This window comes from Dasypus novemcinctus, chromosome 8 (genome assembly GCF_030445035.2).
Source record: "Dasypus novemcinctus isolate mDasNov1 chromosome 8, mDasNov1.1.hap2, whole genome shotgun sequence".
NCBI lineage: Eukaryota > Metazoa > Chordata > Mammalia > Cingulata > Dasypodidae > Dasypus > Dasypus novemcinctus.
In genome coordinates, this window is record NC_080680.1 from 48,626,661 (window position 1) to 48,648,426 (window position 21,766).

At 40.1% G+C, this 21,766-nt stretch overlaps 1 protein-coding gene and 1 pseudogene across 3 annotated transcripts in view; one reads left to right on the forward strand and one right to left on the reverse strand.

The window, feature by feature from the left end:
* KDM4C (lysine demethylase 4C) overlaps positions 1-21,766 on the forward strand; it is a 518,173-nt gene that overhangs the window by 129,048 nt on the left and 367,359 nt on the right. The window lies entirely within an intron of this gene.
* Positions 3,017-8,246, reverse strand: LOC139439442 (small ribosomal subunit protein uS3-like; annotated as a pseudogene).

Genomic DNA, 21,766 nt, shown 5'->3' on the forward strand with positions numbered 1-21,766 from the left:
CTACTTTTATGTATGCCAGGAACGTGCTAATCACTCTAAGAAATCATCCCAAGCAACCCCGACAACAGCTACTCAGTAGATATTTACCTGAGGATTCTGAGCCTTATTTAGAGCCTTAAATTTTTAAAAATGCCTTATCTAATCATTAGTGAGCCATGCATTTGGGATTTGAGCTCTTCATTTGTCTGGTTCTTCCCATAGACTTAAAGAGAAAAAGTGAGGGCAAAGATGAAGAATACACAGGAAGGAATTCTGCCTGTTTTTCTTATTTACATCACTGTAGCAGTTTGATATGGGTCATGAATTCCAAAAATAGATATTGGATTATGTTTGTAAACTGGTCTGTACCTGGGCATAATTAAATTACAATTGGGGCTTTGATTGGACCATGTGAGTAGGGTGTTGAGTCCCTGCCCCTTGGTGGTTGGGGACTCACAGATAAAAGACATGGCAAAGGACAAAATTGGAGCTTTGATCCTGGAGTTTTGATGCTGGAGTCTTAACCTGGAGCCCCGGGAAGTATGCATACAGAAGAGCTTGGTTTTGAGGAAAGAGAAGCAAGCCCTGGGAAGAGAGGGATTCTGAACCCAGAAAGAAGCAAGCCCTGGGAAGAGAGGAACCCAGGAAGCCTGAACCCTGACAGGCGTTGGCAGCCATTTTGCTCTGACATGTGGCAAAAGACTTCGGTGATGGAAGTAACTTATGCTTTATGGCCTGGAAACTGTAAGTTTCCACCCCAAATAAATACCCTGTATAAAAACCAACTGATTAATGGTATTTTGCATCTGCATCCCTTTGGCTGACTAATACAACCATCAACTTATTTTTAATGAGATTTTCTGCAGAACCAAAGGAGAAGTAAGCCTTTAACTTTTTGACAAAACTATGGTGTGTTTAGAGGCCTTAGATTCTAATATTGTGATAATTGATAGATTACAAGAATGAGGATTCTCTTGGAGGTGAGGGTAGGAGAAACCACTGGCCGAACATCAGGTACATGTCCCTTCAGATTTGTTCTTTAGATATTCTATTTGGAAATACCTTGAAGCTGAAACAAAACTACATTTTAGAAAGTGTGAGTTTACCTTGGGGACAAAGGAGACAGAATTTGAGACCAGCTTCTGAAGGCTATAACATAGTCCTCTTTACTCTTCCACTGGTGCAGGGTAGTTTTTTCTTGCTGTTTTTTATGTTATTTGGAATATATTTTAATTTCTTTAAAAATGGTGTTTGCACTGGATTTCTCTAGATTGAGGATATTTTATTGAGATTGTCTTGGTTCCTTGAGATAGAAACTCAATATGAAGAAGCTTAGCCAAAAAAAGAAGAATTTATTGGCTTATGAAGCCATGAAAGGCCAGGAAATCTGGAACCATTCTAAGTCACCGAGGTTGCTGATTCCGAGCCCCACTTCTCTTTTTATGTTGCCTTATCCCTGGCTCGTATTTTCCCAACTGTGTCAGCAGAGAGAAAGCCTCCTGGCTTGGGTCACAAGGCCCACCTCTGTGGTGGTAGGGCCAGAGGTATGAAAATTGGTGGCCCTCAAAAGAATTACATGTTTTTGGATTTTTTTTTTTTTTTAGGAGGTACTGGGGATTGAACCCAGGACCTCATACGGGAAGCATGTTCTCAACCTCAGAGCTACATCTCTTCCCCAATGAGAGTTGTTTTTTTTTTCAATTGTTTGTTTGTTTTTAGTGGTACCAGGGTTCGAACCTGGGACCTTGTATATGGGAAGCAGGAGCTCAACCACTTCAGCTACATCCACTTCCCGAGGAGATAGTTTCTTATAAGAATGGGGGTGCCATTACCTGAGTTAGGAGGAAGAGGTGCTACACAAAGAAAAAATAAAAACTGTAGATGTCTTCTATAGATCCAGATGACCCAGAAGAATCTCAAATAAATGGTCAGGTATTTGCTTAAAATCTTAGGAAGACTGATTGAATTAGTTGAAGTGGCTCTTAATTCACTTTTTGCAAGATCTGAAAAAATATTTTTTGGAAATATTTGCTTAACGTGGCTTGCAGTCAAAATTATTAAAATGTATGCTTAACTTACCTCTTTCAAAAGCATTTATTTTTTGTAGTTTTAAAAAATGCCTTTTATACTTAAGTGACACAAGCAAATTCCCTTTATATTTTAGAAGAACTGAGGATTATACAAGAAAATATATTTATATATAATTTGCAACCCTAGAACATAGTGTTACCCCAAAATATAAACCACCAGTTTATTTTCTATATGCAATACATATTTCTTTATTCATCAGGAAATATCATCTTAAAAATATAACTTGTACACCATTGTTCATAGCATTATTCACAATACCCATATGGTAGAAACCCAGATGTCCACCAACAGATGAATGGATAAAAATGTGTTATGTACAAAGAAATGAAGTTCTGGTACATGCTACAACATGGCTTATGTTGTGTGAAATGATCCAGACACAAACAAACAAATACTGTGAACTTTCTACTTATTTGCTTGGGGTAATGGAAAAATTGTGGTAATAGTAGCACGGCTTTGTGACTGTAATTAATACAGTCACTTAAGTGTACAGGTAAAAATGGTTAAAATGGAGTATTCTGTGCTGTTACTATAATAAATAATAAAAAATTATATATCCCATTTCTGGTCCTGAACTATAGATTAGTTAATCAAGGTGTTGCCTGCCAATAACCAGACTCCACTGTCACCAGATTCACTGCCCCAGTCATTTCTCTGGTTTCTCTGAGTTTTGCTCAGGTCTTCTTGTTCTGGCCCCTGCCAATACCACACAATGTGGCTTTAAACCAAGAGAGCTTTAAAAAAAGCTTAGAAACATCCTGAGCCAGGAGACCCTAAGCACCAGTCAAGTAAAGACAAGCGTCAGTGCTCCCAGGGGCCACCGTGACCCTCCGACTGAACACTGGACATATAGTCAAGTCAGACCATGTGCCTTTTAAAAAAGTTTTACTAAAGGTCTTTATAGAGCAACATCCAGTCTCGAGATACAGCTGTCAAGGAAACCCTTTTATGCAGTAGGGACTGGTTGGGGCATGGCAGGTGGCTCTGGCTTCCCATCCTTCTGCTCTAAGATGAAAATGGTGGATAGGATCTCATTTTTGGATTCCACAATGCTCGCATGGTCAGGCAGGGGCTTTTTAGGACCAGTCTTACCTCTTGGGACCCAGGGCAACATGATCTTTACATTGATGCCCAGACACCCTGTCTGAACAGCATATGGTGTGTAATGATATCAACAAAGACGTTAACAGGGTCCCTGCTGTGGATCATTATGCCATCCACAGATTTCATGAATTTAGCCCTCTGTCCTTGGAGTTTCCCACACACCATGGATTCATAGCCCTTGGCATTACTCTCCATGAAGAACTGCAGCATACCATGGAAGGCTCTCCATACAGCAAACCCTCCTAGGAGTTTGTAATGCAGAGACTCTGCCTAGGCAGTGGCACATAGACCTCTTGTGGCCGCTTTTTCCAGTTTGAAAATGCCGTCAGGGACAAACTTCCTCTTAGAAATTTGCACCTCCGTCTTGCCACCACACACAGCCAAAAGGAAAGGCTATAAAAGCATTTCTAGCAAGTGATTGATAACTTGTACCTAAAGCACAGGCAGTGGGAGGAAATAAATCTGCACTAGCTTTGAAACTAAAGAAACTATAATTAAGTTTTTTTCCTATTAAGTGAACCAATATCACCCACATTTTTGGGGGGATTTTGTAACTTTAATATAGTTAGTTTGTACCTCTTTAGTATGTCCTAAACTTTTTTTTTTTATATTTATTTATTATTATTATTTTTTAATTACATTAAAAAATATATATATGAGGTCCCATTCAACCCCACCGCCCCCGCCCCCCCACTCCCCCCACAGCAACACTCTCTCCCATCATCGTGATACATCCATTGCACCTGGTAAGTTCATCTCTGAGCATCACTGCACCCCATAGTCAATGGTCCACATCATAGCCCAGACTCTCTCACGTTCCATCCAGTGGGCCCTGGGGGGATCTACAGTGTCCCGTAATTGTCCGTGAAGCACTATCCAGGACAACTCCACGTCCCGAAAACGCCTCCACATCTCATCTCTTCCTCCGTTCCCCACACCCAGCAGCCCCCATGGCTACCGTTCCCACACCCATTTCATATTTCCTCTGTGGACATTGGATTGGTTGTGTCCATTGCACACCTATGTCAAGTGAGTGCTTAGATTCCACATGGGTACTGGATGCACTCTTCCCGCTTCTAGTTGTAGACACTCTAGGCTCCATGTTGTGGTGGTTGACCTTCTTCAACTCCATGTTAGCTGAGTGGAATAAGTCCAATAAGTCAAAGTGTAGGAGCTGAAGTCTGTTGAGGCTCTGGGCCTGGGTGTCATATTATCAGTCCAGAGATTCAAATCCCCTACATATATCTTAAACTCAGCACCAACTACAGTTCCAATAAAGTAGCATGCAAGTCTTGTGAAAAGAGATCCCCTCTGAGTCCATTTCCATCACGCAGAAACACCAGCTCCAAAGAAGGGCCATCTGTCATGGCAGTGAACCCCTTCTGCCATGACCATAGAACCCGTGGGTCTCTTTATCCCTCAAAAGAACCAATACCTGGGGTTGTATCTACCTTATCTGTCTCTTAGACTCTGTTCAGTTGTACATAGGGGTATTCCTTCTGACAACCTCCAGACTCTTTTTTAGAGACTCACAGCCTTATAATCTCATTTCTCCTTTCCATTTCCCCCTTACATTAGGTCAAACCGCTTCCCGAAGTCATGTTATTATATGTAGACAGGTATATTCTGCTGTTCCGCATTGAATCTTTAATTCAAGGTCATTTTCTAGTTGCTTCTTCAGCTGGTATGTGGTAGTGATCCCTCGGTGCCAGGGAGGCTCATCCCCGGGTGTCGTGTCCCACGCTGGGGGGATGTCCTAAACTCTTAAAGATTTCTTTCACTGATTTGTGTATTTTGATCTTGTCTCTATGACTAGCGTTTCACCTACTAGAGGCAGTCCCCTCTCTCTTTGTAGGGCCAGGATGCCTGGGCACAGATTGAAATGTTTAGTAATTGGTGAAGGTTTTTGGGGTCTTCTAACCTTGTGTATTATATACATGAACGCTTAATGCTTCCTTCAGTCTTTCTTGATCTTCCTGTAATACTCTTTTTGGTTTCTAAGGGATAAATATCACACAATTAGTCTGCAAAATAATACGGTCATATATCTTGTGTGATGTCTTGAATAGAATTGGCCTGATGTGTAGGCGATTATAGAATTTATAAAAAATCGTTTGCTAGAAATTTTTAGATGTTCTACTATATTTCAGTTGTCAGTGAGAATATCCAGTTTGTTTAGGTTGCCAAAGAAATACACAGAAAATCCACCCCAAATTTAATATAGTAACTTGTTGTGAATCCTTCTTTACCGCCTTCCTTCCTAGTGACAACTTATTTGTGTGGGTTTACAGTGGTTGAAAGCTCTATAAGTGGTTTCCTTTTTCCAGGACTCATGCATAAAGCTTCTGGAATGTTGTTTTCCAAGATATATTTCTAAGAGGACATAACATCCAACTCCATGATCGCTGAAATAATTTTCTCAATAGAGACAAAAGGCTCATTTAACACTCTTTTTTTGAAGTGGGATTTAAAAAGCAATATTCTTTGGAAGACATTGCACTCAAAAAGTGCTTGAATTGTGACATTGTGAATATGATTAATCCTGCTGAATGGTATCCTTGGGAGGGGTTTGGATGGGAAGATTTATGTTGCATATATGATTCTACAATTAAAAAGAGGAAGAAAGAAAGAGAAACTAAAGAGATAATGACACATGCAATACCTGGTAGTGGATGGGATCCTAGAATGGAGGAGAAAAGTCTCAAAAGGACATTATTAGAGTATAAGGAATAGTTGAAATATAGAAGGTCAGCTTTACATCAATGTTAAATTTTTGAGCTTGATAACTGCACCTAAGGTGATTACATAGTGACTACCTTGTTTGTAGGAAATATACACGAATGTATTATGTGTTCAAGGAGTATTATGTGTTCAGCCTGCTCTCAAACATTCAGAAAATAGATAATGGATAAATAATAGAGTGGTATGGAAAAGGAGTAAAAATGCTGGTGGATCTGGGTATCTAGGGGTTGGAGGTATGGGAGTTCTCTGTATTGTATTATTTTCCCAACTGTCCTATATGTTTGAAATTATTTTCAGTAAAAAGTTAAAAATAAAAAGTACTTGATTTAGATGGGTGGCCTTCTTTATCTTCAGCTCCTGTATGTTATCTCTGCTTTTTTATTTTTTTGCTTGTGCCTTGTGTTATCTTTGGTAGCTTGCTTGCTTTGATTAAGAGTGCTTTGTTAAGGCTCTCAGTTCTCAAAGTAGTTTCCAACTGTAAAGAAACTGTGTAGGTAGTTTTCCCTTGACGATTACACTTCAGTTACAGGTAATCTATTTGAAAGTGCTTTGATACTTTGTCCCATTACTTGTGACGGAACTCTGTAAACTAAGTGTTGTAGAACATTTTTAAGCCATTTTATCTTATTCATGGATGGTAAAATTACATTTGAATATCATCATCTGGAAAAGATACTGTCTTTTATATAAGCTAAGGTTGTTTTTTGTTGGAAAATTGGTTTTGAAAGAATTTTGATAGCTACGAATGGGCATGTTTTTCACTTATCAATTTTTGAAGTTAATATATTTATTTTCGATTTTTCTTGAAATAACATTATTTTTGGTTTTATTAATATTCAATCCTATTATAAAACATTGCATCAAAGTTGTATGCAGTTTGTATTTGTTTCTTTCATTTTTTATTTCTTTATTGAGCATCTGTTAATACTTCTGCCAGGTGCTAGGCTAGGTATTGAACAGGAGACATTATGGTCTTCGTGAAACTTACAATTTAAATATGCACTTTTTAAGTACTCCCCTCCCCTTGAATCCTTGTTCTCAGCAAAATTTTAATAGAATCAAAATGTTTTTCATGGATGTCAAATGTTAAAACACTTACATAGGAAGAAAAATATTTTCTGTGATGGGCTCCTACTTTGGAAGACACTGACCTAGTGCAGAGATTTTCAAACTTGCCATAAATGAAAATTCTTCAGAAGGTAAATATTAAAACTGAAAATAAAGGCAGAATTGATTTGGCTGAAGTGTGGGTGTTGGGTACCTCTCCCTCACCCTTCCTTTGTTGAGGAAGCTTCAGGAAATCTTGGGAACATTGGTGGTTACCATGGAATGCAATGAGAAAATCATTTATCCAGATCATTTACAACTAGAAAAAGCACTTTAGCGCTGAATGAGTTAGCTGTTGAGTATTTTGGGGAGGTCAGTAGTAAGAAGTAAAGATTTCTTTTAAGTTGCCCATGGTCTATATCAAATAATAATTCATAATACCCTTTTCCCTCCTTTCATGAAGCAAAGCATTAAATGGTCTGTAGGATACACTCGTGACTTAGAAAAAATTCAATAATGTAGGCAATATGAAATGTTATTTCTTGAAAATTACATTTAGTACAGTTATCATATTAGGTCTTAAGATGACCATCGTAGGCAAAAAGTTAACTATTTTTCTTACTGCTCTGCATATTAATTTAAATGTATATGGAAATTGAACTGTGTTTTGAATCAATCTGAGATTGAAAAGAGCTGCCTGTATATTTAAAGCTCACTTACTCACTGAAACTCCCTTCTTGTTTGCATTTTTTTCTCCCTGTGCTTTCCTTACTTGTGACTATGCAAATATGGCTATATCTAAGTGTTTTGCAGGGAAATGGACTGCAGATTGCATGAGGGTGAGGCTAAGCTCTATCTGAACTCCCTTTACTTTGATGTCTTTGTAGAGCCTCAGCCCAAACACCTTGTTCTCCAGGTCATATTTTTAGATGTCCAGCTTGTAATTCCCAGGACTTATATGTAAGTGACACTTTTTAAAAACGGGTTCATTCTTACTGTCTTAGCTTGGGAAGCTGCCTCTGAGATTCTGATCTTTGTATGTTGGAGCTTTCTTGGGAAGTACTGTGGGATACCTGTGAGAAAGGTAGAATTGGGCTGAAGGAGAAGTTGAACTGCTTCGCTGTTGAAATGGAGGCCTTGGGAGATCCTACAGGTAGCTCTGGAGATGGAATGGCCCTTGAGATACCCCAGGTTGAGGCAGGGGGCCAACCCTTAATACCCAGGCATGGATTATTCACTGCATGTGGACTGCCATCCTCCTCTGCCCATGATCCCATGGACATGCTCTTGTAGGAGGGTGCATGACCTTAGGGTGAATGTAGTCTGGGGAGAACCTTCCTTTGGTGAGGGCAGTGAGGGTCTCTCCAGAACAAAGGATTTGGGCAGCCTACCACAGTGTTGCCTATAGTCATACTTCCTGTTTCTCGTATTCATCTGTTTGTAAGAATTGAAAATGAAGTAAAAACATTCTGTTTTCCACAGTTAAGTAATGAGATTTCATAATCTAAAATTTTAAGGCTTAACTTTTAATAAATGCGGGAAGCAGACTTGGCCCAGTGGTTAGGGCGTCTGCCTACCACATGGTTCAAACCCCGGGCCTCCTTGACCCGTGTAGAGCTGGCCCATGCTCAGTGCTGATGCACACAAGGAATGCCGTGCCATGCAGGGGAATCCCCCGTGTAGGGGAGTCCCACGTGCAAGGAGTGCACCCTGTAAGGAGAGCCGCCCAGCGCAAAAGAAAGTGCAGCCTGCCCAAGAATGGTGCTGCACACACAGAGAGCTGACACAACAAGATGATGCAACCAAAAGAAACGCAGATTCCTGTGCCGCTGTCAACAACAGAAGCGGACAAAGAAGAACACGTAGCAAATAGACATACAGAACAGACATCTGGGGTAGGGGAAGGGGAGAGAAATAAATAAATAAATCTTAAAAAAATTTTAATAAATGCAGAAATATTAAAACTTGCTAATCAATGTCATGAGTAATGTGAAAATTAGCCTAACATATAAAATCCACAATTGTTTAGTCTTCTTTTTGACATAATCCATTAATAATGTCTTGATTAAAAAGTATATTGATTAGTAATGGAAGAAATTATAGCATTGATGTGGAGAAAGTGGCCACAGTAGCTCCTGAGGGTAGGGAGAGGGAAGAAGACATACAATATAGGGGCATTTTCAGGACTTGGAGTTATCCTATGTGGTACTGCAGGGACAGATGCTGGACATTGTGTGTCCTGCCATGGCCCACTGGGTGGACTGGGGGAGAGTGTAAACTACAATGTAAACCACTATCCATGTGGTGCAGCAGTGCTCCAAAATGTATTGACCAAATGCAATGAATGTGCCATGATGATGAAAGATGTTGATGTGGGAGGAGTGGGGTGAGGGGGTAGGGGATATATGGAGACCTCTTACATGTTTTGAATGATACATTTAAAAAAATAATAGAGAAAAAAAATTGTATATTGTTACAACAAATAACAAGATGGTGGCAGAGTAAGGGGTTCCTAAAGTCAGCTTATGCTACAGGGTAGCTAGTAATCACGCAGAGCTATCTAAAGCACCTGTTTGGGGGCTCCAGGAGACCGGAAGAGCATCCTGCAACATCCTTGAAAGAATGGAAGGAGGAGAATGCCCATCTGTAGAGAAGATTCATAAGTACAGCACTGCACGCCATGAGCCCAGTGTCCATCCTCTACTAGTGGCACAAAGCGCTTCAGGAGCTGTTCTGTAGCTGGAATTGGAAGCTCCATTCATCCAAAAAAGACATGGCTGGCCACTGACATCAGCTACTGATTAGTAAATTCGGCTGGTTAAAGTAAAACCCTAAGAACAGCTAAAGTTTGAACCTGTCTAAGTCAGAAAGAGGCTGATAGTTGCCGTTTTAACTCCCCCTGCAGCATGAGGGGAAGCAGGACTGATTGAAAATCATAGTAATGGTGGGAACTAGCTCCTTTCCACCCAAATAGTACTTCAGCCGTGGCCTAGGCTTCAGCCCCACCTCTAGCAGGGAGGAAGGTGTTGGGCCCTGCACCAGCCTCTCCAAGCAACTACAGGTATATTCAGCTGGCACAGACTGAATAGTCGAAAGCCTCAGGCAGGGGAGGAAGGGGCATGAAGCTTCATCAGTCTTTCTGGGCAACTGCAGTCTAGGCCTGTGTGACTTGGATTATTACACATGGCTGTGACTCTGTTGCTACCCCTGGCAAAGGAGAAAGGTGGGAGAAGTACTATCCCTGGTGAAATGTGGGCAGCTTGAGCCTCCACAACTTACGGCACCATCCTCAGCTTCTTTTACACAACCAGCAAGTGAGAAAGGGCAAGAAAGCCCTAAACTAAAGAAAGAAACTGTACCCAGAATAAACACACTTAACCCTAAACTAAAGAAAGAAACTACCCAGAATAAGCACATTCAGTCAGATACCAAGACATGAACAATGCATTATAATCCACACCAAGAAATAGGAAGCTATGGCCCGTTAAAGGAACAAGATAAGCCACCAGGTGACATAAAGGAGTTGAGACAACCAATCATAGATGTTTCAAACAAATCTCCTTAATAAATTCAATGAGATGGCTAAAGAGATTAAAGATATTAAGAAGACACTGGATGAGCACAAAGAAGAATTTCAGAGCATACATAGAAAAATAGCAGATCTTATGGGAGTGAAAGGTACAATAAATGAAATAAAAAAAGCACTGGATCATATAATAGCCGATTTGAGGAGGAAGAAGAAAGGATTGGTGAGCTTGAAGAAATGGCCTCTGAGAGTGAACAAATGAAAGAACAGATGGAGAAAAGAATGGGAAAAATGGAACAGGGTCTCAGAGAACTAAACGATGGCAAGAGATGTACAAACATATCTGTCATGGGTGTCCCAGAACGAGAAGTAAGGGAGAAGGGGCAGAAGGGGTATCTGAAGAAATAATGGTAGAATACTTCCAAACCCTGTTGAAGAACATAGATATTGATGTCCAAGAAGCACAGTGTACTCCCATCTGAATAAGTCTGAATGGACCAACTCCAAGACATATACTAATCAGAATGTCAAATGCCAAAGACAGAGAATTTTGAGAGTAGCAAGAGAAAAGCAATGCAGACATACAAGGGAAACCCAATCAGACTAAGTGCCAATTTCTCATCAGAAAACATGGAGGCAAGAAGTTGTGGTATGATATATTTAAGATATCGCAAGAGAAAAACTTCCAGCCAGGAATCTTATATCTGGCAAGATTGTCTTTCAAAAATGAGGGTGAGTTTAGAATATTCACAGATAAACAGAAACTGAGAGAGTTTGTAACCAAAAGACCAGTTTTGCAGGAAATACTAAAGGCTGTACAGTAGTCTGAAAGGAAAAGAGGACTATTGAGAGAGGCTTGGAAGAGTGTCTGGAGATGAAGATTATATCAGTAAAAGTAGCTAAAAGTGTCAAAAGAGTGGCAAAATGAAATATGGCAGATAAAACCCAAAGGTAAAAATGTCTGAAATAAGAGCTGCCTTTATATTAATAACATTGAATATTAATGGATTAAACTCCTCAATCAAAAGACTGGAGGAATGCATAAGAAAGTATAAGCCACCTATATCCTGTTTGCAGGAGACCCACCTTATACTCACGGATATTCCATGCATGCAGAACACAAAAAACAAAAAATTAAAAAATGGAGTAGCTATACTTGTAGCAGATGAAATAGACTTTAAAAGACTCTAGTAATGCACAATCTGAGGAGGAAGTTAGGAAAAAAAAATGTATTTACAAGAGCAACTGAAAGAATTGGATATTTAGGAATAAACTTATCCAATGCTGTAAAGCACTTGTAAAGCATTTGTATTCAGAAAACTACAATGCATTGTTAAAAGAAATAAAAAAAAAAAAGACCAAATAATTGGAAGAACATTCCGGGTGTACAGATTGGAAGACTAAATATCATTTAGATGTCAGTTCTACCTGAATTGATATACAGATTCAATACAATCCTGATAAAATTTCTACCAGCATTTTATAAAGAAATGGAAAACACGATTATCAAATTTATTTGGAAGGGTATGGGGTCCTGAATAACAGGAAACATTTTGGATATTAAATCTTATTACCTAGCTACATTGGTAAAAACAGGATGGTATTGGCAGAAAGACAGGCACATAGACCAATGGAACTGAATTGATAGTTCAGAAACAGTCCTTTACATCTATGGTCAAGTGATTTTTGACAAGCCGTTAAACTCACCCAGCTCAGCCGGAACAGTCCATCCAACAAATGGGACTGAGAGAAGTGTGGATACCCATAGCCAAATGAAAGAAAGAGGTACCCTATCTAACCCCTTGTAGAAAATTAACTCAAAATGGATAAAAAACCTGAATATAAAAGCAAGAATCATAAAGCTTCTAGAAGAAAATGTAGGAAACTTTGTCAAGACCTGGTGATAGGTGGTGGATTCTTAGGGGAAATAATAGGAGGACTGAGATGGAGTATTGATGTTTTATATATGTAGAAGTTTTATTTAACTTTAGTTCGAAAGCCTAGAAATGTATATAGAATTTATGGTAACACATTATAGTGAGTAACAACTGGTTTATAAATGGGAATGTGGCTGGAAAGGGTAGTCTAGGGATGTAAATATCAGTTGAAAGAAAACTAGAGACTAATCTAGAGACTGAATGACACAGTAAATCCAGAGGTGGATGAGAATTGTGGTTGATGGTACAGATGTAAGAGTGTTCTTTGTGAACTAGAGCAGATATATGTCACTATTGCAAAGTGGTGGGAATGTAGAGAGGCTTGTTAAAAATACAACTGGAGCGACTTATGGATTGTGGTTAAAAGCAATACTATAATATTCATGCATCTATGCCAAAGATGTACTATGTTGATAATTGGGGAGTATGGAAATAGTGTACCAATATATGCTATGTACCATCGTTAGTGGTAATAGTCTGATATTTTCTCATAATGTATAATAAATGTTCCACCATTGTTTGGTGTGTTGATAGAGGGTGTTGTATGGGAATTCCGTACATGTGCATGATTGTTTTGTAAATTCACAACTTCTTAATGAAAATATATTTAAAAAATAATAGGGCGGGTTAGGGGAAAATACACCAAGTGTAAGATATGGACTATAGTGAATAATAAAATAAAAAAAAAAGATTTATTTTAATTTATTTCTCTCCCTTTCCCCTCCGATGTCTGCTCTGTGTCCATTCGCTGCATGTTCTTCTGCATCTGCTTGCATTGTCAGGTGTGTGGTGCCACTCCTGGGCAGGTTGCATTTTTTTCATGTGGAGTGGCTCTCCTTGCATGTGGGGCACCCCTACATGAGGGTGCTGCTGTGTGGCATGGCACTCCTTGCATACAGCAGCACTGTGTGTGGGCCAGCTCACCACACAGGTCAGAAGGCACTGGGTATTGTGTGTGTGGGCCAGCTCACCACACAGGTCAGAAGGCACTGGGTATTGGATCCTGGACCCTCCATATGGTAGGCAGATACTATATAATAGTCATGTCCACTTCTCAATAGTAAGATTTTGATGATATTCTTTCATAATTTTGAAACAAATGTCTCACAACAGTGCAAGGTATTGGTGGTGGGTTGGTGTATGGGACCCTGTATGATGTTATGCTTGTTTGCTTTGTAAGCTGACAACTTTTAGTATACACTTACTGTTTATGTATGTTCATGTATAAATGATATAAAAGTGATTATCATCATCATCATGAGGTGGATTTGGGGGAAAACACACGAAATGTAAGAGAAAAAAAAAGTATATTGTTGGGAGGGATGTGGCTTAAGCGTTTGAGTGCCTTCATCACTCATGGGAGGTCCTGGGTTTGGTTCCTGGTGCCTTCTAAAAACAAAAAACCCAGAAAACCAAACAAATGAAAAAAAACAAAACAAAACAAAAAACTCAGGGGAGATGATGTGGCTCAGTGGTTGAGTGCCTGGTTCCCATGTAGGAGGTCCTGGATTAAATTCCCAGTACATTCTAAAAAAGTATTGAAAAGTAAGTACTTGATAACGTAAGAGATTAAAAAAAAAAAGATTTATTTACATTATTATTATTATCATTTATATTTTTTATGACAAAAGTTGTAAACTTATAAAACAATCATGCACATGTGCAGAATTCCCAAACAACACCCCTCCATCAACACACCACAATGTGGTGGAACATCTGCTATAGATAAGATAATATCATCTGATTGTTACCATGGCCATAGTGTACATTTGGCTCACATTTTCCGTACTGCTTCATTATCAACACAGCACATCTTTTGCATAGATGCAAGAATATTATATTATTACTGCTAACCATTGTCCATAGGTACTCCATCTGTATTTTTCCCATGCTTCTCTACATTCCCAACACCTTGCAGTAGTGATATAATTTTCTCTAGCTCACAAAGGACACTCTTGCATCTGTACCATCAACCACAAATCTCATCCACCTCTTGGTTTACTGTGCTATTCAGTTTCTAAGTTATTCTCTAGCATTCTGTCACTTGGCATTTACATACCTAGGCTACCATTTTCAGTCACATCCTCATTTATAAACCAGCTCTTACTAGTGTTACTGTCTACTGTATACATTTCCACACTTTTACAGTAAAGCCAATTAAAACTTCTATGTACATTAAACATCAATAGTTCATTTCAGTTCTTCTCAACTCCTTTAAGAATCCACCACCTACCACCAGGTCTTGAAGATATTTTCCTACAATTTCATCTAGAAGTTTGTATGGTTCTTGCTTTTATTTTTAGGTTTTTTTTTTTTTTCTAAATATTTATTTATTTTATTTATTTCCCCTTCCCCCTGCCCCGGTTGTCTGTTCTCTGTATCTATTTGCTGTGTCGTCTTCTTTGTCCGCTTTTGTTGTCAGCGGCACGGGAATCTGTGTTTCTTTTTGTTGCATCATCTTGTTGCCTCAGCTCTCCGTGTGGGCAGCGCCATTTTTAGGCAGGCTGCATTTTCTTTTGTGCTGGGCAGCTCTCCTTACAGGGCGTGCTCCTTACGCATGGGGCTCCCCTACGCGGGGGACACCCTGTGTGGCACGGCACTCTTTGCGTGTATCAGCATTGTGCATGGGCCAGCTCCACATGGGTCAAGGAGGCCCGGGGTTTGAACTGCGGACCTCGCATGTGGTAGACAGATGCCCTAACCACTGGGCCAAGTCCACTTCCCTATTTTTAGGTTTTTGATCCATTTTGAGTTAATTTTTGGATAAGGGTGTGAGATAGGGATCCTCTTTCTTTCTTTCAACCATGGATATCCATTTCTTTCAGCACTTTTTGTTGAATGGACTGTTCTGCCTGAGCTGTGTAGGTTTGACAGCTAGTCAGAAATCACTTGACTGTACATGTGAGGATCTCTTTCTGAACCATAAATTTGGTTCCATTGGTCTATGTGTCTGTCTTTATGCCAGTACCATGCTTTTTTTTTTTTTAAACGACTATAGGTAGGTAATATGATTTAAAGTCTGGAGATGAGGGTTCACTTTTCCTTTTTGTGATGTTTCTGGCTATTCAGGACCCCTTACCCTTCTAAATAAATTTGATGATCATGTTATCAGTTTCTCTTTTTTTTTTAAGATTTATTTATTTCTCTCCCCTTCCCCCCATTGTCTGCTCTCTGTGTCCATTTGTGGGCCAATTACCACATGGGTCAGGAAGCCCTGGGTATAGAACCCTGGACCCTCCATATGGTAGGCGGACGCTCTATCAGTTGAGTCATGTCTGCTTCCCTCAATTTTTTTTTAATGCTTGTGGAGTTTTTATAGGGATTAAATTGAATCTGTATATCAATTTAAGTAGAATTGATGTCTTAATGGTATTTAGTCTTCCAGTCCATGAGCATGGAATATTCTTCCAGTTATTTAGGACTTTTTTGATTTATTTTAACCTTGAGTTACAGTTTTCTCAATACAAGTGCTTTATATCATTGGCTACGTTTATTCCTGACTATTTGAGTTTTATCTGTCGTATTTTTTTTTTTTTTAAAGATTTATTTATTTATTTAATTTCCCCCCCTCCCCTGGTTGTCTGTTCTTGGCGTCTATTTGCTGCGTCTTGTTTCTTTGTCCGCTTCTGTTGTCGTCAGCGGCACGGGAAGTGTGGGCGGCGCCATTCCTGGGCAGGCTGCACTTTCTTTTCACGCTGGGCGGCTTTCCTCACGGGCGCACTCCTTGCGCGTGGGGCTCCCGCACGCGGGGGACACCCTTGCGTGGCACGGCACTCCTTGCGCGCATCCGCACTGCACATGGGCCACCTCCACACGGTTCAAGGAGGCCCGGGGTTTGAACCGCGGACCTCCCATATGGTAGACGGACGCCCTAACCACTGGGCCAAAGTCCGTTTCCCATGTCGTATTTTATTTTCACCACTCTTTTGACACTTTTAGTTACTTTTATTGATATAATCTTCATTTCTAGATTCTCTTCCAGGCCTCTCTCTCCTGTCTTTTCTTTTCAGGCTCTAGCACACCCTTTAGTATTTCCTGAAAATCTGGTCTCTTGCTTAGAAATTCTCTCAGTTTCTGTTTATCTGTGAGTATTCTAATCTTGCTCTCAGTTTTGAAAGACGATCTTGCTGGATATAAGATTCTTGGCTGGAAGTTTTTCTCTTGTATTATTTTAAATATATCAGACTTCTGTCCTCTTGCCTCCATGGCTTCTGGTGAGAAATCAGCACCTAATTTTATCGGGTGTCCCTTATATATTATGCATTGCTTTTCTCTTGCTGTTCTCATAATTCTCTCTTTGTCTTTGGCATTTGACATTCTGATGAGTGTGTGTCTTGGAGATGGTCCATTTAGATTTTTTCAAATGGTATCACATTGTGCTTCTCAGACATGGATTTCTATGTCCTTCAACAGGGTTGAGAAATTTTCTACCATATTTCTTCAAATATTCCTTCTGCTCCTTTTCTCTTCTCTTCTCCTTCTAGGACACCCATGACATGTATGTTTGCGTGCCTTTTGCTGTTGTTTAGTTCCCTGAGACCTTGTTCAATTTTTTCCATTCTTTTCCTCATCTGTTCTTTTCTACATTAACTTTCAGAGGCCATTTCTTCAAGCTCACCAATCCTTTCTTCTTCCTCCTCAAATCGGCTATTATATGATTCCAATGTTTTTAAAAATTTCATTGATTGCACCTTTCATTCCCATAAGATCTGCTATTTTTCTATGTATGCTTTAAAATTCTTCTTTGTGCTCATTCAGTGTCTTCTTAATATCCTTAATCTCTTTAACCATCTCATTGAATTTATTAAGGAGATTTGTTTGAACATCTCTAATTAGTTGTCTCAACTCCTTTATGTCATCTGGAGGCTTATCTTGTTCCTTTAACTGGTTCCTAGCTTCCTGTTTCTTGGTGTGGATTGTACTTTATTATCTTTAAATTTTTCCCCACCCTCTCCCGGATGGTTCTGTAATCTGTTGGCTCAATGTTTGCTTGCCTTCTCCAGGAGGCATTAGGAACCAAACCCGGGACCTCCCACCTGGGAAGTGAGTACCCAGTGGCCTTAGCCCATCCACTCCTCGCAGACTGCTGTGTCTGCTGGCTTGTGGCATCTGCTTATTTAGGCATCTAGCTTGTTGTGGCAGGTATGGCATCTGCTCATCTTCTTTAGGAGGGACCAGGAGTTGAACCTGGGTTTATCTCATGTGGTAGGCAGGTTGAGCCACATCTACTTCTCCTTAACAGCTCTTTTCTCTGAGTCCATTCCCTTTATGTTCTTCTGTGTGTCTGCTTGTCTTCTCTTTAGGTGACACCAGGAACTGATCCTAGGACCCTCTGGAGTGGGAGAGAGGTGCTCAGTCTCTTGTGCCACCTCAGTTCCCTGTTCTGCTGTGTCTCTTATTGTCTCTCCTCTGTGTCTCTTTTTTTTTGTGCAATCTTTTTTTTTTTTTTTTTTTAAGATTTATTTATTTAATTCCCCCCCCTCCCCTGGTTGTCTGTTCTTGGTGTCTATTTGCTGCGTCTTGTTTCTTTGTCCGCTTCTGTTGTCATCAGCGGCACGGGAAGTGTGGGCGGCACCATTCCTGGGCAGGCTGCTCTTTCTTTTCACGCTGGGCGGCTTTCCTCACGGGTGCACTCCTTGCGCATGGGGCTCCCCCACGCGGGGGACACCCTTGCGTGGCACGGCACTCCTTGCGCGCATCAGCGCTGCGCATGGCCAGCTCCACACGGGTCAAGGAGGCCCGGGGTTTGAACCGCGGACCTCCCATGTGGTAGACGGACGCCCTAACCACTGGGCCAAAGTCCGTTTCCCTTTTGTGCAATCTTGCTGCGCCAACTCTCTGTGCAGGCCAGCCCTCCTGCATGGGCCAGCATTCCTCTTGGGCCAGCTCGCCACGTGGGCCAGCTTGCCTTACCAGGAGGCCCTGTGAATTGAACCCTGAACCTCCCATATGGTAGATGGGAGCCCAATTATTTGAGTCACATCTGCTTCCCAAGAGCTTTTTGTAATATAATATAGGCCCTTTATGTATGCTTCATGAATTTTTTTTGTCAGAAGAACCAAGGAATCTTTAAGTTGTAGTTTGATGGCTTTGTTTTTTGTATCTGTAATTTATTTAAAATGCTGTTATTTTTTACTTGGTTGATAGCATACTTGGTGCATCCTTTGACTGTAGTTTCAAAAGCTAGGGAAAAAATTTGTTTTTATCGTTCATTTTAAAAGTGGATAGGCAAGAATGGATAGCTGTGAGAAGTATTTTGCACCGATACTGGAACTTTGGATTGTTAGCAGTTATAAAATGTTCTCTTCTGAAGGTTGACTCGCTCAGTGATATTAGTGATCATGTGAACAGTGGTTGTATCATTTTAGGAGGAACAGAAGCCCCTTTTCCTCTTCTGTGCATTTTTGTGGTGATTCATCAAGAAATGGGAATAGAATATTGGGTTGCAGAGCATGTATGTTGGGCTTTGGATCCAGATAGGCCTGGGATTCAGTTCCAGCTCTATCATTCACCTTGCTCAAGTGAATTAATGCCTGGAGGCCTTGGATTCCTCATCAGTAGAATCGAGGTAGTAGTAGAACTTGCACCAAGGATCTTAGTACAAGGTCTATCTAGCATGTTATAATGTTCAATAAATGGTAGCTGTGATGAGCTCTAATGAAATTTTCCCTCAATTATTCTTTTTTTACTGAGTTTTTCAATGCTTTAGTAACTGTAAAGAACAAGTCAAGTATGTAAGCTTATGCCAATAAAAGAGGGGAGAGACAGTTCAGAATTTTTGTCCATCAGAAAGTTGTCTTTGTGGACTTGGCCTTGATCCCTCACTAGGAATGACTGTAAGCAAAGCAGCAAAAGCATACAGAAACAAAAATGAAGAAAGGGTATTTCCTATATAGTCTCAATAGAGTTGGGAACACATGGTCCTGCGCTTGGTGAGAATGTCCTGGATGTCACAGAGTGGGTGGAAACTTGGCTAACAGCAGGCATCAGCAGTACCCCTTAGCAAGAGTGACAGAGGGATCCCCCTGGACCCTGGCAGCTGCCACTGTTAGCATAATGATGGGGGGTGGGCAGCAAATGGGGAGCTGAGAACCTTTGTTCCTAAGAACATCATTGATAGCCCACAGATTCCCAGAAGAAACTAGGAAAAATTTGAGGAAGTAATCTAAGAAATACCCTTTGAGAAGTGCTATAAAGAGGTAAATGGAATGAGTATATGTTGAAAAGAGGATTCCTTCAGAGAGAAAACCTAAAGCAGAGAAATGGATCAAGTACATTATGAAAAATGTAACTTTACTTACAGTTTGAAATGTCAGCTTGCTATTATTCAGTTCAAGATGGTGCTTATATTTCTGCCACCAGGCTAACATCATTTTGGGTCAATTTTTTTCAGTAAATCACCCAAAGATGTGCTTGAAGGGATTCATTCTGTTTTTCTTGGCCTTTAAAATAGATGATTTATTTTAGTTCATAAAAGATTTTGGTTTTAAATAAAACATTGCTCTGTGCATATCTAATTTGTGAGTTCATATGTATACAAGTGATTCGTAATTTCTTACTGTTAGCAGAACTGTTGGTAATATTCATATATCTGAAACAAAAACAGTCCTAAAGGTTAAATGAAAAATTATTATTTTCAACAACCCAGCATATATTTGAGGGTATATGATGGTAGGTACTTTATCTGGTGTTTTCAAAGGATTCAAAGAAGTGCAAGACAACTTATAGCCTCAAAGAATTAGGAATTAGGCGTATAATTGAGCAACTGTGGCATATGAGTGCCCGGTTTTGGACCATGTGCTCATTATACGGGTAGGTTAAAAAGGATAATCTGTGTGAATATTTCTGGGTTGTTGTAGACATTCTTACCCTTAAAGAGCTTAAAGCCTGTAAAGAGAGAATGAAAATGATTTTTATACACCAGACTGCAGCTAGCCACAGAATATAATAGATGATGAATGCCACATGAAAAATATAATTGAAGGGCTCCAGGAGGGTAAAAAAAAGGGATGATATTGGCCTGATTTATAATGATCAAAGAACGTTTCAAAGAGGAGGTGGAATCTGGGCAGGGTTTGGAAGGTTGAGATTTGGAGCACAATGGTGGGGAGGGACCCTTTGAGGGGTAGTAAGTTAGGTAGATGCCTATGTGAGTGATAGAATAATTCATAGCCCAGCCTTTTGGGAGTGATGGTCTCATATTTAAGAAGACCGAGGCTAAATTGTAGGATGTCTTAGAAGCCAGTTAGTGGGTTATAAATGATCTTATGTAGTCACTCAGGGAGATATGGGCAGAGATTCTAGTTAAGCCAGTAATCTACCTAAGGGGAGACAAAGGTTGGAATTGGGGTGATGTTGTGGATAGATGGACATGAGATTTTTCATTATATAGAGTGGGAAGGCTTTTTATTGGCAATCGGTCAGAGAGGATAAGGTGATTCTAATATTTCCAGCTTGGACTGCCAGGGGAAAGGAGTTATGAACTGAAATGGGAATGCTAGGGGAGATTACCAGTTTTGAAGGGGTAAGTCATGAATTTGATCTTGTGTATGTTGAGACTTTTGTAGTGATAGGATATTTTCTTAGAATCATCTAGAAGGTGGTTAGGGGTATAGAACCAGAATCCTCTGCCTGGTGTCAGTAGATATCCATTGTACATGTGCCTCCAAGCTTGACTTGACTTAGTCACTGGTACTTTCTGCTACATAGATTTCAAGCATGGGAAGGAAGTGCTATGATCTTTTTCTAAAAATTTTTTTAGTGCTATGACCTTATTGGTCTATGTGGATAAGAGAGAATGGGGCTGGCAGCTGGGTACTTAGTTAAGAGGCAACAGTACTAATCTGTGTGATAGAGAAGGGAGGCCTGACGAAGAGGTGGCAGTGGAGGTAGAGATACAGGTAGACTCACAGGATCTCTCTTTGAACCCATAAAAGGTGGAACATGTAAAATTTGGGGATTGATTGGGTAAGAGAAGTGCAGTTACACACAACTCTTGCATCTTTGGGCAGTTTGGTGCATGAGGATGTCATAAATGGAGATGGGGAATCTAGAGGAGAAGTTAGAAGATTATGGAGAATTAAACTTTGGACACATTGTGTTTGAGGGCCTCCAAATTGACTTGTTCAATAGCCAGTTGGATTTAGAGGTTTGGCACTCAAGAGAGACATGTGGATCACCAGCATGTGAATGATCTGGAAGCCTTGGGTGAAGTTAGACCCCTTAGGGAAAGTGTGAAAGCATTAACATATGGCATTCCAAGTAACTCCAGTGCTAGGTATGGCAAGAGCAGAAGGTGGAAAACCACTGGGTGTGAGTTTGCTTCTGCTTTTTGCCAGTG